Genomic DNA, 17,027 nt, shown 5'->3' with positions numbered 1-17,027 from the left:
CTGTGGGGAAGGCACCAGGGAGGTCCTAACACTGGTCACGTGACCCTGATGGGAAACAGATGGAAATCACTGGGCCAATGGTTCAGATTCTTTCTGAAACATTTCAGTGACTATGAACCCCTCGAGGTCAGGTCCCCACTCTAAGAAGTTATGAATCTGCAGGTCTGAGGTGGGGCCATTAAATACGTCTTTAGCAAGTTCTCTGTTCTGATGCTTCTTCCCCAAGACCCACACTCAGGAGCCCTGAGCTTGAGCCTCTCCCCTTTTCAGAGGGGAGGGTTTAGGGTGGTAATTTCTGAGGGAGGTCAGGCTAGAACCAGGCAGAAAAAGCTCCAGTTTTTGGGGTTCAGGCCTTTCTAAGGGACCCTGGGTGAAGTGCTGTGGGCTCCGCAGGCTGAGCATGGATGGGTCCATTCAAACCAGAGGAGCAGGAATCTGGTGAGCTCTGAGGGTGTCATTGAAGGGGGGCCTGTGCAGTAGACCCTGGGGTTCAGCAAGACTGCTGATCTCAAGGAAAGGGGTCATCTAGTGGAGGTGCTCACAGGACTGGCTGCTCTGAGTTCAAAGACCTGCAGGCTGCCTGCTCCCCAGACAGACGCTGAGGCAGCAACAGCACGGGGCAGTCAGGGAAGCTCTCAACAGTACTCTGTATGATCCTTCTTATTAGAACCATCACAATGTCCCTGCAGTTAGTTACAAGAGGGTAACAGGCAGAAAGGCCAGGGGTCTCCAAATAGAGGAAATAGCCTGCAAGTGTCAGACATTTTTATCTCTCTTAAGTGGCAGGAGGAAACAAAGTAGCGATATTTTTTCCTTCCCTATACAAATTTAAAAGGTTTCTCTTAAAATTCTGTGTAGCCATGACACCTGGTTTCACCTGAAGTTAAGCAATGCCTTTTTCTTATGGAAATGTTTATCTTCGGCTATGCTAATGTACTGTGCATTTACCCCAAACTCTGTCTTCAAGTCGGTTCCGCCTTTTGGCTCAGAACCGACTTGATAAACCAGTATGTTATACTCTGATACTGCTCCTCTAATCTATGTAAATAACACTATTTGTATGGTGCTCTGCCCTTCTTCAGGATTCAAGTTAATCCTTTTATGGCCCAAGATGAACCATTTGGAGCCAAGATTATCCCAAAATACATCCTATGGGTGAGGGGCCTGGTGCCATTCTAAGTTTTGAGACATTCCTTTCTTTCATTAACAGGCTGCTGATAACTATATAAAATCCAGCTAAAGACTAGCAGGGGGGTACTCTTTCTGCCCCCTTTTGATGCCTATGTCAGAAGCTTTCTCTATCTCCTTTATACTTTAATAAAACTTTATTACACAAAAGCTCTGAGCAATCAAGCCTCGTCTTTGGCCCCGGATTGAATTCTTCTCCTCCGGGGGCCAAGAATCCCGGCGTCCTAATTCAACAACTTTTCATCTTGGGGGCTCATCCCCGATCCTTCAGGACAAGGTAAGGATGCTTGGAGCTCTAGTTCTTTGTTCTCTTAGCGAATACGTTTTCTGCTGTGCTTTACTAACTCTACGGTGTGCTTGTGTGAATGAATGACATGCCCTGAGTGAAGCAAGTGAGGAGCCCTGCTCTGCGGTTCCACAGTGATCTCATATGGCTGATGGCAGAAACCTGTCGGGGGTTTCTACCGACCTGCCAAGGCCAAGAGACACCCAATGTCTCCTTTGGGAACCGACCAGAAATGGGCAAACTGTGTGGACCAAACTCGCCTTTCTCAGTCAAACCTTTCGGTCTCTTTGACCATTTCATAACTCCTTGGGAATTAGAAGTACTAACCTAATCTATTGGATCATACACTTTCAAGGGACTTGTGATCTATACTGTTACTGTGTACTGTGGCAAAGTTGGATTGGTAGTCAAGAAAGCACCTAGCCTTGCTAGGAATCCATAAGTTCAGAAACTAGATGGGGCTTTAGCCCCAAAAACATCTCAGAGATTAAAGGTTACTCAGATTGGGACTGAGTGGGTTTTTTTCCTTTGGTAACACTGGCTCTTAGTGGACTAGAGGAGGCTCTTATACTGGTGTGGTGATGCTTGAAAAGAACATCCCAGCTTTATGTTCGTATCGGTCTTATTGTGGTCAGGAATATACTCGGGGTCGTGCACAGGCACTCAGGTGACAAATGTTTCCCCCAGCAGTCTTAGCTTGGGAGGCATTCCAAAAGGTTACTCTGATTGCACCCCAGGTGGCATCAGAGGCAAGCAAGGTTAAAGGTGAAGAGCTGGACGTCAGGTAGAGATGCTATCAGGTCTAACCCTGGTACATCTCCACTCCATCTCGGTGGTAGAACCAAGAGGGTCGAGGACAGTGCCTGCGTCGGTAAGGGACAGACTAAGTCCGACCAGGAAGGAAAAGCTTTTGGTGTAAAGTCTGTCTACACCCCCATCTAGAGCAGGGAGGGATGCATCCGGTAGAAAAATGGCGCTGTTCCCTTTTTTTCTCTCTTACAGATGGGAGCTAACAATTCCAGCCTCACTCCTTTGAACTGTATCCTGGAAAACTGGGATAGATTCTATACCCAGGGCTTGAAGAAGACACACCTGGTCTTCCTATGCAATATTGCATGGCCACGGTATCCATCGGAGGACGGCGAATGGTGGCCGGTTGGAGGGTCTCTTAAGTATAATACTGTTTTACAATTAGACTGGTTCTGTAAGGAACAAGGGAAGTGGGTAGAAGTAGCATATGTGTTGCCCCTTTTCTCTCTGCGAAATATGCCAGACTTATGTCCTAAGGGTATAGATTTGGGAGTGAAACCTTCAGCTCCCTCCTGTCCTCCTACTTTGCAGAACAGCCAGAGAGACTGAGGAACAGCCACACAAGCTGTTGCCTCTTCATGAAACACCCACCAGGAGAAATAATCAATCTCTGAAAGTTAATAAGCCTTTTTCTTATCAAGAGATACAAAGAATCAAGGAGGACCCAGAAAAAATGTATTAGAGCTTTTAAAGGTGTTACTCTGCTTTATGACCTTACTTGGAAGGATGTGATGTATATCTTGGGACAAACGCTGACTCCCGACTCAAAGACTCGAGTTTTGGGAAAAGCGGTTGCTTATGGAGTTGAATGGCTTGGTAATGAATCAGTAGGTAAGAGAGAGGACAAGATAGAGGCCCTCCCTACTGGGAATCAGGCGGTCCCAACTATAGAACCAGACTGAGACTACAACTCAGCTAAAGGTGAAGGACCTAAGCTACTCCATTTTGTTAACAGAAAAACTCCATTTTGTAAGGATCCAGGAAAAAAGCCTTTGAAAATCCAAGAGCCTTTGGAAATCCCCTGACCTGACCTCACCCCACCACCCTCGAGCCAATCAGACCCCAGACCAAAATCTCCTGACTTAGTAGTCTACCTAGGTAATGGGAACCAATCAGAACCCGTGGCCAGCCCGGGAAAATAAGAACCAATCAGAAACCAACACCTAACCCTTCCACAGAAGGTAACCAATTAGATGTCTCCCAACCCAGAAACTCCTGTTTTTCACATTTCTCGCTCGAGAATACCCTATATAAGCAATGTAACCCAGAACTCAGGGCTCCTCCCTATAGCCGCTACATCGGTATCGGGTGGGAGCCCCAGCTCGAGCTTGGTAATAAAAACTCTCTTGCTTTTGCATCGGATATCGGCTCCCTGGTAGTTATTGGGAGATTTCGTGACTTGGGCATAACAAAGGAAGATGGGATGAGTCATTTTGTCAAATGTATTCTTGAAAGACTCAAGCAGGCGCATTCTAAGCCTTTAAACTATAGCAAATCGGCAGACATAGAACAGGAGGAGAAGGAAGCTCCTGGATAGACTAAGAGAAGCTCTTCGCAGATTCACTGAGATTGATCCTGAAAGTGAAGAAGGAAAAGTGATCTTAAAAGATAGATTTATCACTCAGTCAGCTCCAGATATCCGCCATAAGCTACAAAAACGGGCGTATGGACCAAATCAGTCTTTAGATACTCTGTTACAACTGGCTCAGATGGTCTATTATGGTAGGGAATATGAGGAAAAAAAAGAAAGGCAAAGAGACAAAGGAAAAGGGGGAAGCCTTCACAATGGCTATGAAAAACACTCTTAAGCAGCCAGAGAAAAATGCCCAGAGGAACCCAGGTGAAAAGGGATGGGCTTGCTATTACTGCGGAAAGGAGGGGCACCTCAAGTGGGATTGCCCTCAGGCATCTAACCACCCCCAGCTCCATGTCCGGTCTGCAAAGGACCACACTGGAAGAGAGACTGCCCTCAGAGGCGTAGGTCTCCGGGGTCGGACTCTCAAGACAATCAGGACTGAAGGTGCCTGGGGGTCCCCACACAAGCTCCCGTCCTAATTACACTTGAGGAACCCTGGGTATTAATAATTGTGGGGGGCCAATCTGTCGATTTCCTTTTAGATACTGGGCAACTTACTCTGTGCTTACTGAAGCCCCTGGCCCACTTTCTTCCCGATCTGCTTCCGTAATGGGACTGTCTGGACGAGCCAAAAGGTATTATTTCAGTTATTCTTTATCTTACAACTGAGATTCTGTGCTATTTTCACATGAGTTTCTGATCGTGCCAGAATCTCCCTCACTCCTTTTGGGGAGGGATATACTGAACAAGGTCCATGCCTCTGTTTTCATAAATATGGAGCCCTCCCTTTCTCTTCCTCTAGTTGAACAAAATGTAAATCCTAGAGTATGGGCTGATGGAAAATCTGTTGGGTCGAGCACAAAATGCTATTCCTGCAGTTGTCAAGCTCAAAGAGCGACACTTATTTCCACATAAGAGGCAGTATCCACTGAAACCTGAGGTTAAGGAAGGGTTAAAACCCATCATTGAAAATTTAAAGGAACAGGGACAATTAATTCCCTGTAACAGTCCTTGCAACACTCCTATTTTGGGTATAAAGAAATCAAATGGTAAATGGAGACTAGTTCAAGATTTACCTATAATAAATGAGGCTGTAGTTCCTTTACACCTCATGGTGCCTAATCCTTATACTCTATTGTCTGAAATTCCTGAACAAGCCAAATATTTCTCAGTAATTGATTTAAAAGATGCCTTCTATTCAATGCCTTTGGTAGAGGAAAGTCAATTTTTATTTGCCTTTGAAGACCCTACATAGCCAGCTTCTCAGTTAACCTGGACAGTTTTGCCCCAGGGATTTCGTGACAGTCCTCACTTATTTGGACAAAGTCTGTCACGGGATCTACTTAATAGCTCTGAAGTGGTGGTGTTACAATATGTAGATGATATTTTGCTCTGTGCTGAGACAGAGGAAGCTTGTTCGGGAGCCTCAGAAGATTTCTTAAACTTTCTGGCAGGCTGCGGTTATAAGGCATCAAGAGAAAAGGCTCAGCTTTGTCAACAATCAGTTAGATATCTGGGCCTAATCATATCAGAAGGGACTAGGGCCACAGGCCTTGAGAGAATTAAGCCTATACTAAATCATCCCCTACCTATGACTTTAAGACAACTGAGAGGATTTTTCGGAATCACAGGTTATTGTTGAATTTGGATTCTGGGTTATGGGGAACTTGCCCGGCCTTTATATAAACTTATAGCTGAAACTCAACAGGTCCAAACTGACAAACTGGTTTGGTCACCAGAAACTCAAAAGGCTTTTAAGGTTCTTCAAACTGCTCTCCTGCAAGCTCCAGCTCTGAGCTTGCCCACAGGGTCAGAATTTAATTTCTTTATCATCGAAAGGAAAGGTACAGCCTTGGGAGTTTTGACACAACCCCGAGGGCCTCACCAGCAACCTATTGCTTTTCTAAGCAGAGAATTAGATGTAATTTCATGTGGGTGGCCCCACTGCCTAAGAGTGATTGGGGCAATGGCTTTATTAGCATCTGAAGCTTTAAAAATAATTAATGGACGAAACCTTGCTATACGGACTTCTCATGATGTGAGTGGAATCTTAAATTCTAAGGTTAATATTTGGATGACAGACAGTAGGCTTCTTAAATATCAGTCATTGTTAGAAGAACCAGTAACTAAGCTTAAAGTTTGTGGAAATTTAAATCCTCCCACTTTCCTTCCTGAGAAGGAAAATGAAACACCTGATCATGATTGTTCTCAATTCCTAGCTTTAAACTATGCAGCTTGGGAAGATCTAATGGATACCCCATTAGACAATCCTGACATGGAAATATTTACAGATGGCAGTTCTTTTGTCCGGGATGGAAAGCGTAAAGCAGGTAATGCCCTGGTGACTGCTGAACAGGTTTTGGAAGCAAAATCTCTCCCCCAGGGAACCAGTGCTCAGTTAGCAGAGCTTGTGGCTCTGACCCGAGCTTTAGAGTTAAGCAAAGGGCAGCGGGTAAATATCTACACGGATTCTAAATATGCTTATTTGACTTTACATGCTCATGCTGCAATATGGAAAGAAAGACAGTTTAAAACAGCAACAGGAGAACCTATTAAGCATTTCAGAGGGATCGAGAGACCTTTAAATGGTATATATTGTCCTAAAGAAGTAGCTGTTATGCATTGCAAAGGGCACACAGCAGGGATGGGAGTAAAGTAGCCGAAGGTAATCAGCTGGCTGACTGTCAAGCCAGAAAAGCGGCACTTTAGGAAACTCCTTCACTGCAGATGCCTTTGATCTGGACAGGTCCTGTCGAACAGGAAAAACCACAATATACGAGGAAGAATTAGAAAGATATGAAAAAAGAGGAGCACAGATTACTGATAAAGGATGGTTACAGTCTGAGGATGGACGATTAATAATTCCTGAAAATACTCAATGGAAAATTCTTAAGGGTTTACACCAGAGTTTTCATTTGGGTGCAGAGAGTACTTACCAAATGGCTTCTCATTTGTTTGAAGGTAAAAATGTAATGAAAACTTTAAAGAACATTATCAAAAGGTGTGAGGTTTGTCAGAAAAATAACCCAAAGACTGAAAAGCTAGCAAAATCTGGATTACAAAGAAGTGGAAAGTATCCTGGAGAGGACTGGGAAGTTGATTTTACTCATATGCCAAAAGCTAATGGATATTCTTGCTTACAAGTTTGGGTAGATACTTTTACTGGATGGATTGAGGCTTTTCCCTGTCGTAGTGAACAGGCTAAGGAGGTTATAAAGATTTTAATCCATGAAATTATCCTCCGGTTTGGGTTGCCAGGAAGCCTTCAGAGTGACAATGGCTCCGCCTTTAAAGCTGCTGTACCTCAGGGGGTATCTAAAGCTCTAGGAATAGAACATCACTTACACTATTCCTGGAGACCCCAATCCTCAGGAAAGGTTGAAAAAGCTAATGATATTATCAAAAGACATCTGTGCAAATTAAGACAAGAGACGCAGGACAATTGGATTAAAGTCCTACCCATAGCTTTAATGAGCACTCGAACTGCCCCCAGAAAGGAGGGACTGTCCCCCTTTGAATGTATTTATGGAAGCCTTTCTTACGCACAGACATTGTTATAGACCCTGAAGCCTTGGAATTAACTAGTTATGTAACTCAGCTCTCAGCTTTTCAACAGGCATTAACAGAACTCCGAGAGATGACTCCTGACCCCGCCTCTGAGTCAAGCAAGCCTCTATCTGAGCCAGGAACTGAGGTTCTCATAAAAACTTTGGGATCTGGGGGCCCATCCCTCGAGCCCCTTTGGGAAGGCCCTTACCAGATTATTCTTTCTTCTCCCACAGCTGTCAAAGTACCAGGGATTGATTCGTGGGTACATCACACTCGAGTTAAGAGGTGGCACCCTGACCAAAACTAAGTGACATCTTTTTATGTCTTTACTTTCTATTCTCTGACTTTGTACTTTTTAGATGGGCCTAATAACCTATGCGAGCTTACTTCTGCTGACTCCAAATATCCTGAGTCTGCCGTTTGATCCTCAAAACAATGCCTTCCTGTCCTGGGCTCACTCCTACGCTGCATTCCACAATTGGTCTAACTGCTGGGTCTGCAGAGTGCTCCCCTCTTCATCATGAAAGGCTTTTGTGGTGGACATCTCCACTTCAGGAAAAAGACTTTCTCCAAACCTCCGAATACCTTCGACAACAATCATATGTGATGCCTCTTCTTCATCTAATGACATCTACCAACCCTAAAATGGACTGGTGCAACACTTTGTACTTTAACTATGGACATAACATGACTTTTAATTTTGATTATACATTGCCTCGGTTTAATGTCTACTTTACTACACATAAGGCAAATAGGTCTGGATCTAATGGTTTTTTACCTGACGTTTATCAAATATGGGATGAGGCTATATGGCTAACTCCTGAAAAAGGACGTCTAGTATCTACTGCCCCTATATGCTGGGAACAAACAGAGCCATCCCCAAAAGTCAGCCAACAACTTAATTACAATGATTGGAAACAATTGGGATTTTTGCCTCAGCATGTATGCAATGTAATCATTTCCGTGTTTTCCAACCCCAATTCAAGTCCTCCCTTTGTCTGGCCAGGCACTAATTGGTGCCAGGAGCCAGTGTGAGGAATTCCAGCCGTGACAAGGTCATGCGGCAGAGCTCTGATGGCAAGGCTAATCAGACCTCAGGTTTTCCCCCTGGAATTTCCTGAGCATCCCCCCCCCCCCCCCCCAAAAAAAAATAAGAATCTGCCTGCTTTGCCACTCTTCTGACATTCTCTGGAAAAAAGTCAATTCAGGGCTTTAGTCTTCTGCATTTGAAAGAGTGTTTCAATCCAAAAACCCCTCTAATGGCTTTTTAGCCTGCCTGCAGGACTCCTACAGCTGTGCACGCGATGGTTTGAGGCCTCCTGACCACAGGAGGCACAGGAACCTTAAAACATCCTAGGAATGTAGGGGCTTCGAAGAGTCAAAATCATTAGAATAGGACCGATTAAAGGTTTCATTTGTTGAACCAGTATTTGCTGCCAAATTTTCCTATCCTTTATTTTTAGATATAGTTGGTATATAGAAAAACAAGTAGTAACCTGGTATTAGCAACATTAGATCTTTGAGTTAAGTACCTTCTTTGTTATAAGCCACTGCACCTTTGTTCTACAGAGATGTAACTTTAACGCTTTAAGGAGATGCAGATTAAAGAAAAACACTTCAGGGGTAACGAAATTAACATTCATTAAGGAAGAGAGCCAAAAAGTGTTAACAAGCCTCTTGGCCAGAAGATAATGTAAATCACCTGAGACCTTTTGTATACAAAAAGATATACAGAAAGAGTCTGGGCTGCTAGCGCTACATAATTTTGTATTACCCATTGATCTTCATGTATAATCAAAAGTATAAAAGGCCTTGAAGGACAATAGAAGGAGAGCCAGTCGCTGGACTGGTTTCCCCCGTGTCTCCTCTTTAATTTCAGGCTGAATTCCCATCTGGGACGTGGAGGCTCACTATGTCTACTTACTTGTCCCAGCTTTTAAGATCCATAAGAGAAAGATCCCAAGGCGGGGCACTCTCCAATATTCATACGGGCGCCGGCGGCCTAATGTAGATGGTGCAAGCTCCTTGTCTGGAACTTTATTGGTTTTCCATGTAACCCAAGTTAATCAGCCTCTTCTCTCCACTTAATCTTCCTACTACACTATTTCTTCCTCATCTAATCTTATATTAACAAATAAATAAGTTTTCCTCGCCGACTCCGTCCACCCTTCGAATTCCCTGGATATACCGGGGCTGGACCCCAGCAAATTCGGACTGGATATCTCAGTCAGCTGGCTTGCTCCAAACAGGACCTATTGGATATGTGGCTCTTACCTATGGGCATGGCTTCCCCTTGGTTGGATAGGGAGATGCACCCTGGGTCTAGCCTTTACTCACGGCTTTATATTTTTCAGAGCTTCCAGAAAAGCCTGCTAATTTACCCCACCTGAAAACTCAGTGGGCAAGGTCTGTATTTCACTGGTATGATTATTTGGCTGCAGTCTTTGTTCCCTCTTTGGGGACTACAGATGTTATGCTACGAGTGGATCTTAGACTAATTTTACTCAACAGCCATTACAAGATTCTCAAAAAGCTATTTCAGCTCTTAATGCGGAACAAGCACAAATTAGGTGGTTTTACAAAACAGATTAGGTTTAGATATTCTGACAGCTGCGCAAGGAGGCACTTGTGCCATTATTCATACCCAATGCTGTACATATAAACCTGATATGAGCACTAATGTTATTCATTTTATTAAACACATGAACAAGATGATTGAGGCTATGGATATTCCTGAAGCCTCAACTGCCTCATTTCAGGAGATGGTAACTAATGCCCCATGGTGGAAAACTATCTTTCTTACAATAATTGTGATTGCTTTGTTTTTGCTGTTTGCTCCCTGCATCTGTAACTGTGTAACTGGATTTGTTTCTAGTTGCATGAAAGCTTTTAAGTTACAAACAGCTGTGTTAGGGGAAGCACATTGATTGAAACCACCCACCCTGGCAAGGCACCACAGTAACCATTTGCATGAGTTGTTTTATGACAGGAGATCCTGATAAGGAATAGGAACTAATGAACCACCACCAGCCTGAAGAGTTCGGGAAAGGTCGAAAGGAGACACGGAGCGTCTGTGCACTTCCCAGAATCCCTCTGGCTAGCATCCATCTTGGCTGAGCAATGCGTGCGCCACCAGGAAAGACTCCGAATTAGAATGACTGGCCAAAGACCACCCGGAAAGTAATCTCATCACCATAAAACCCGAGACTGTGACCCACGCGGCAGAGCAGTTCTCCTGGGTTCCCTTACCCTACTGCTCTCCACCCGAGTCCCCTTTCCCAATACAATCTCTTGCTTTATCAGCACGTGTCTCCTCAGACAATTCATTTCCAAGTGTTAAGACAAGAGCCCAGTTTCGGGCCCTGGAAGGGGTCCCCCTTCCTGCAATAGTTGCTCAAACTCCTGCTACTGCTGCAGCTTCTTCCAACTACTATTTGGGGGCCCTGGATCAGACATCTTCGGTATGAGGGTTAGGAGAACACATTGCCTCACCAATTTAGGGACAATGCCCATTTTCAGCTCAGAAGCAGTTATGGAACGAGAACAATGCCCCTTTTCCCTAGGCAACATAATTCTTCTAAAAGAAAAGGGGGGACTGAGAGGGTAACAGGCAGGAAGGCCAGGGGTCTCCAAATGGAGGAAATAGGCTGTAAGTGTCAGACATTTTTCTCTCTCTTAAGGGGCAGGAGGAAACAAACTAGTGATATTTTTTTCCTTCTCTATACAAATTTAAAAGCAGGTTTCTCTTAACATACTTGTTGCCATAATGATACCCGGTTTCATCTGAAGTTAACTATTCTCAAACCTGGAGTTAACCAATGCATTTTTCTTATGGAAATGTTTGTCTTAAGCTACGTGAATGGACTATATGCACTTACCCTAGACTCCGTCCTCAGGTGGGTTCCACCTAATGGCTCAGAACCTACTTCACAAACCAGTATGTTATACTTAGATATTGTTTCCCCTAATCTATGTAAACAAAACTATTTGTATGGTAATCTGCCCTTCTACAAGATTCAGGTTAATCATTTTATGGCCTGGGACGAATCATCTGGTGCCAACACGATCCCAAAATGCATTCTATGGATGAGGGGCCTGGTGCCATTCTGAGTTTTAAAACCTTCCTTTTCTTCATTAACAGACTGCTAGTGACTGTAATGGCACCCCGCTCCAGTACTCTTGCCTGGAAAATCCCATGGATGGTGGAGCCTGGTAGGCTGCAGTCCATGTGGTCACTAAGAGTCTAAGAGTCAGACACGACTGAGCAACTTCACTCTCACTTTTCATTTTCATGCACTGGAGAAAGAAACAGCAACCCACTTCAGTATTCTTGCCTGGAGAATCCCAGGGACAGAGGAGCCTGTTGGGCTGCCGTCTATGGGGTCACACAGAGTCGGACACAACTGAGACAACTTAGCAGCAGCAGCAGCCACCCTCCATTCTGACCCCCTTCCACCTCCCTTCTCACCAGATCTCTCTGGGTTGTTCCAGAGCACTGGCTTTGGGTGCCCTGCTTCCTGCATTGAACTTGCACTGATCATTCTGTTTTACATATGGTAATTTACATGTTTCAGTGCTATTCTCTCAAATCATCCCACCCTCACCTTCTCCCACTGAGTCCAAAAGTCTGTTCTTTACATCTGTGTCTCCCTTTGTTGCCCTGCATGTAGGATCACTGGTACCATCTTTCTAAATTCCATATACATGCATTGATATACAGTATTTGTCTTTCTCTTTCTGACTTATTTCACTCTGTATGATAGGCTCTAGATTCATTGACCTCATTAGAACTGATAAACGAGGTGACACTTTTGCTAAGTATGGCACAAAATAGTCTAAGATGATTTACTACTTACCAAGGAAAATTTCAAATGTATGAGATGAAGGGAAGAAAGCACTCAGGCAAGGAATGAATCTGAAAAAAAATTTGAGAAAAAAAAACAAAAACTGAGAATTATTTTTAATCTAAAAATCTGGTGTCAAAGTTTAAAAAAATGATAAGACTAGAATACTGGAAACAAAAAAAGCTTATTTCTGAAGTTAAAAATGAGTACAGAAACTGAATGAATTAAGATCTATTCCAAGCTACAAAAAGCACCATACATAAAGAAAGGAGAAAATGTGAATCCGTTTTTTTAAAAAAAGTGTTCCTTTAAAAATGCTACCCAATAATGATACAGTGGATAAGAATCTGCCTGACAATGCAGGGGACATGGATTCTATCCTTGGTTCATGAAGATCCCACAAATACAAGCAACTAAGCCTGTACACAATTACTGAGCCTGTGCTTTAGAACCTGGGAGCCACAACTCCTGAGCCCACAGCACAGCACAGCCAAAAAAATTTATCCAAAAAAAAAAAGCTACCACAGAGTGACACTTTAGAGTCAGTCATTTCTTGCCCCAGGTCTCTTCTTCCCTGACCTCTATCTTATGATAGGACAAGGGAAGGGGGTCACTCACAACTCAGTGAATCAAGCCACTGCCAGAGGCTCAACAGGGTTTGTAAATGAAAGTCATCTTCTGCCACAAGTAATAAAAAAAGACACAAGCCTTATAGACAGAAATTTTGAAATTCTCATCCTCCTCTGTATAACTAAAAAAATCATCTGTATCCAAGCAACTGGCCACACATGGATCGAGCTGACCCCTCTATTCACCTATCTCCCTATTTCATCTGGGTCTTGGTGTCTCTTTTTCTCCCTCTGCTCTCCTGCTGTTCGTGTCCTATTTCCTCCCTCACACGTGTCCTGTCCCAGGCTGCTGCAATTCGTTCCCCCTGGAAATGCTCTCTCTCTCCAACCTTCCTGAGTCTTTCAAAAATCCATACCTATGTCTGCCTCTTTCTTCCCCCATTTCGGCTCCCTCTCTGCGCTCCAGATTACTCCCCTTCTCTCTCTGTGACTCTCCTTTCCTCCCCACTCTCTGGCAGGCCATGTGGCTATGCTTCCTTCCAGCCTTTTCTTCCTCTGCTCCTTACCTTTCTCTGCCAGCACCAGAAAACCGGCCACCTCAGATTGAGACTTGAACCCTTGTGGTGGGGCTCAAACCAGGTGAAAACACAACTGGGGACTCTAACCCAAGAGGCCTGGACTCAAACTCGGCTGAAACCCAGTTAGGGACTCTCCACCTCTGACGTCCCTCATTGCCCTTCACCTCCCTGCTCCCATCACTAAGACAGGGCAGTTCTCCCTATGCTGTTTCCCAGTCCCTGGAGATCTGGCTTTCTAATTATTAATACTTCTCTATTTTACTCACTTGGCTATTTTCAAGGCTTAACCTCTTTGACTTGACTATCCCTTTGCAAATCCCTCAGCCAGTCTCAGTTTTCCCAGTGGTTCTCCCTGATGCTTTTCTCCTCAGTTTCAGTTATTTCTCTCAGTCCTTCTGACTCTGCTTCTCCTGATCCTCCAGCCTCCTGAATTTCGGAAGAGCACCTTTTCCGACTGAGCTGAACTGGGCATGTAACAGCACTGACTGTCACGTGGCTGGCCCAGGTCACCTACCCTATCCGGGGTGAGGGGACGGGCTGACAGGAAAGGGGGCTGCTGCGGGGCAGAAGGACCGGCCTCAGGAGACGCGAGGACAGAGGGCCTGGGAGGGAAGGGGCTCAGGAGCGGGGTGGCCTCTCCGGAATCCCAGGACGGGGGAGAGGGCGCGCGGCCTATCAGGGCTCTGCCTCCAGCGATCGAGAAGGCGACGCGGCGGGCGCGACTGCAACTCGCGAGAGAGGGCTTTACTTGGAGAGGCAGAGGTAAACAAGGGTTTAAAGCAGGAAACTGTCGCCAGAGGCGGTGTCTACGCAAACCGAGGGCCGAAACCACCTCAGCAACACTTAAAACCCAAACGAAAAGATAACTGGGCCGAAACGGCAGCAGCAGCGTTTCTTCGGGGCCGAGCACCGGGTGCCAGGGTTTTCAGGTCGCTGGCAATTCCCACACCATGAGGACGAGTGAGCGGTGGCGGAGGTGGGGACTGGAGGGGTGGCGAGCTCTGCAAACTTACTCTTGAAGGAAGCGTAAGCGCCGCTCGGGAACCTCGGCTCTGCGCTCTCCAACTTCCGGCTCTGTGGGGAAGGGCTTTTGGTATTAGAGCCGGGGCTTCCGATCAGGGGCGGGGCGAGCGCACGCGGTGCGCAGAGTTCGTGGGAGGGGCGGGGCGCGGAGGGGGGCGGGGCCTGTTACCTTGACAGCATTAAGTTAATGTCTGTAACACTGCTCAGGTAAAAGCTTAAAGTTATGTCGGAAGCCAAGGTACTTCCTCTTAAGACTAAAAGGGCTTATTCTCAATAAAAAGCTGTTTTTCACAGCCTGTTGTGCTCAGATCCTGATAGTGAGGCTGAAGCAATTCAGGGATCTGGGAACTTGGGCAGTTTTAGGAAACAAGAATGGGACTAGTCTCCATATTATAAATACAAAACTCTGCCTGGGTAGAAATCGGCTATTCCCTACTCACACCCTACAAAACAGCAAACTTAGCATAGTGCTGAGTTCAACAAATTCAGGGTGAGTACGTGGGTGTCTGAGATGGAGGACTTAAGGGATGTGATCATTTGGGTCACTAATCACAGACTTTTAAGAGCAAGACACTTTAAATGATTATAAACTGCGTTATTGTTTCTTTTATCCAACGTGTTTTAATTATTTCCCCTTTCTAAACCCAACTCTTTAAACAGTGACATAAAGGGGGTTGTATAAGCAACTCTTACAATGACAAATATCATTGTGTAAGTTTAAGCTACAGAGAAAAAATTAACTGATATGTATACTGTGAAACGATTATCACAATAAGTTTGCCTACCATTCACAATTTCATATAGATAACCTAAAAGTGATTCTTGACAGTAGATTCACCAATGATTTATCAGATAGACACCAAAAGCTCACGCCAACAAAATAAAAAGAGTTAAATTGCACACATCCTAATTACCAAATACTGTGCAGTAATCCATCCTCAGCAGTGAAAAAACAATGTACACTATAATACCAAAAAGTTGCCAAGCATATATTCAATAATAGTTTAAATCATCAAGAATACATAAAGAAAATAAATAGTTTAAATCATCAAGAAGACATAAAGAAAATAGTTTAAATAGTTTAAATCATCAAGAATACATAAAGAACTCTAAAAAGTACTGATCACCAATTCCACCACAGGGGTGGGGGAGCTTTCTTAACCAACCATCCCACATACAGCAAACAAAATACAAACAGTAACATAAAATAGAAACTTAATGACAAATATAAAAGACAATCATTTATAATGCATACAAATATTAATAAAAGGAACGTAGCTATGCCTTGGAAAAAAACAAATGATGGTTTATCACTGAAGTTATCACGCCACTACATAAGCTCTGTCATTAAGTTGCTAGAAAATTAAGTGTGGAGGCAGAATGATCAATAGCACCCAGGTGACAAGCATGCAGCATCAGCAAACTTTACTCAACAGCCTCACAAATATAAGGGTGTGAACCTGGACAGTACCACTGTCAGGAGAATTTCCTGAGGCTCCAAGGGCATGGTGATAGTACACGTGAACAACACTATCACAGTGCCCTTCACCCAGGCTTCTCTGACATCACTCAAAGCCAGAAAAACATGTACAGGTCAAGGTCTCAGATACTTTCTCATATCACAGAACACGATGACTACTGTACTAAGTAGCTTCAAGTGGTAATTCTGTATGCAGCAGGAAAATATTACAACCAATAGGGGAAAGTATTCTCCTTTAAAAATTTTCTCTTATCCAGTAAACCCACACCACAGAGAGTCCATGAGGAGCTGCCGTGTAAACACAGGCGGATTACCACAGCAAAGAAACTGGACATGACTTCAGACCCTAGAGCCACATACTTCAAAATCAAATTTAAAAGCAAAAATATAAAATCTAAGGAGAAGGCGGCACTAAGCCGATGTTGTAAAGAGCAATATTCCATAGGAACTTGGAATGTCAGTTCCATGAATCAAGGCAAATTGGAAGTGGCCAAACAAGAGATGGCAAGCGTGAACGTTGACATTCTAGGAATCAGCGAACTACAATGAACTGGAATGGGTGAATTTAACTCAGATGACCATTGTATCTACTACTGAGGGCAGGAATACCTCAGAAGAAATGGAGTAGCCATCATGGTCAACAAAAGAGTCCGAAATGCAGTACCTGGATGCAATCTCAAAAATGACAGAATGATCTCTGTTCGTCTCCAAGGCAAACCATTCAATATCACAGTGATCCAAGTCGATGCCCCAACCAGTAATGCTGAAGAAGCTGAAGTTGAATGGTTTTATGAAGACTTACAAGACCTTTTAGAACTAACACCAAAAAAGATGTCCTTTTCATTACAGGGGACTGGAAGTCAAGAAACACCTGGAGTAACAGGCACATTTGGCCTTGGAATGCGGAATGAAGCAGGGCAAAGACTAATAGAGTTTTTCCAAGAAAATGCACTGGTCATAGCAAACACCCTCTTCCAGACTCTCTGCACATGGACATCACCAGATGGTCAACACTGAAATCAGACTGATTATATTCCATGCAGACAAAGAAAGACAAGCTCTATACAGTCAACAAAAACAAGATCAGGAGCTGACTGTGGCTCAGATCATGAACTGCTTATTGC

General features: G+C 44.2%; 1 protein-coding gene across 50 annotated transcripts in view; it reads right to left on the bottom strand.

Moving 5' to 3' along the window:
* LOC105605886 (zinc finger protein 420-like) overlaps nucleotides 1-17,027 on the bottom strand; it is a 46,157-nt gene that overhangs the window by 22,128 nt on the left and 7,002 nt on the right. For 27 of the 50 annotated variants that reach the window (XM_060398883.1, XM_060398885.1, XM_060398877.1 and 24 more), the window contains one exon: nucleotides 12,266-12,324. The exons of 8 other annotated variants lie outside the window; for them this stretch is intronic. The gene's annotated coding sequence lies outside the window, so the exon portion shown is untranslated. Of the gene's footprint in view, nucleotides 1-12,265; nucleotides 12,325-14,413; nucleotides 14,471-17,027 lie in introns of those variants that run through there. 15 more of the 50 variants (XM_060398890.1, XM_060398911.1, XM_060398892.1 and 12 more) reach the window with 1 other exon arrangement.

This window comes from Ovis aries, chromosome 14 (genome assembly GCF_016772045.2).
Source record: "Ovis aries strain OAR_USU_Benz2616 breed Rambouillet chromosome 14, ARS-UI_Ramb_v3.0, whole genome shotgun sequence".
Classification (NCBI taxonomy): Eukaryota; Metazoa; Chordata; class Mammalia; order Artiodactyla; family Bovidae; genus Ovis; species Ovis aries.
The sequence above is the reverse complement of the archived record's forward strand: the minus strand, read 5'-3'. Positions and strand labels throughout refer to the sequence as shown.